Source organism: Xenopus laevis, chromosome 4L, assembly GCF_017654675.1.
Source record: "Xenopus laevis strain J_2021 chromosome 4L, Xenopus_laevis_v10.1, whole genome shotgun sequence".
In the NCBI taxonomy this organism is placed as follows: Eukaryota; Metazoa; Chordata; class Amphibia; order Anura; family Pipidae; genus Xenopus; species Xenopus laevis.
In genome coordinates this window covers 128,027,960-128,028,878 of record NC_054377.1, presented here as the reverse complement: position 1 = coordinate 128,028,878, position 919 = coordinate 128,027,960, and positions in this window count along the sequence as shown.

Below are 919 nucleotides of genomic sequence, written 5' to 3'. Positions count from 1 at the left end.
TGTTCTGATGTATCATTTCTATGTGGGAGATCATAACTGGAAGTCAAGCACTCTGCTTAATGACAGACACAGATAGACATAGAGAGAGATATAGATAGCCAGAGAGAAAAAAAACAAAAAAAGAGAGAGAGAGATATATAGGGGCAAATTTACTAAAGTGCAAAGCGGCTAACGCTAGCACAAGTTCGCCAGTGTGACGTCATTTAGTTACTTTGCCGATTTACTAACGGGCGCTGGAGTAAATTCGCTAGCGAAGTGGACCTACTCTAACACTACTTCGCACCCTTACGCCAGGCGAAGTTGTGCTATGGCGAAGGGACGTACCTACGCTAATTCACTAACTGCATATTTTACTGAACGTTACCTCTTTCGCCAGACTTGCCTTCGCCACCTCAGACCAGGCGAAGTGCAATAGAGTAGATAGGGATTGCTTCAAAAAAAGTTGACAAGTCCCAAAAAACGCTGGCGTCTATTACTTTTTTAAGGGTGATAGGCTGAAAAAGATCATAAATTTTTTTGATGGTACCCTCCTTCCCCCCTACATTTCCTAACATATGGCACCTAAACTATACAGTGGGCACATGTATAGGGCAAAATAACAAGTCTATTTTATTTTATGAAGGTTTCCCAGGCTTGTGTAATGTATTTGCTGCTACATATATGTCCATTGTAATTTAACTTGGCGCCGTTTGCAAATTAGGCATCCCTAGCGTAACTTCACTTTGCTTGACGAATTAATGCTAGCGCAACTTTGCTACCTTTCGCCTCCCTGAGCACAACTTCGGATTTTAGTAAATTAGCGGCACCCTGGCGAAATTTCGCCTGCCGATGGCTGTGCTAGTGCAACTCTGCAGGTTAGTGAATTTGCCCCATAGAGAGAGAGCAAGAGAGAAATATATAGAGAGATATATATAGATAG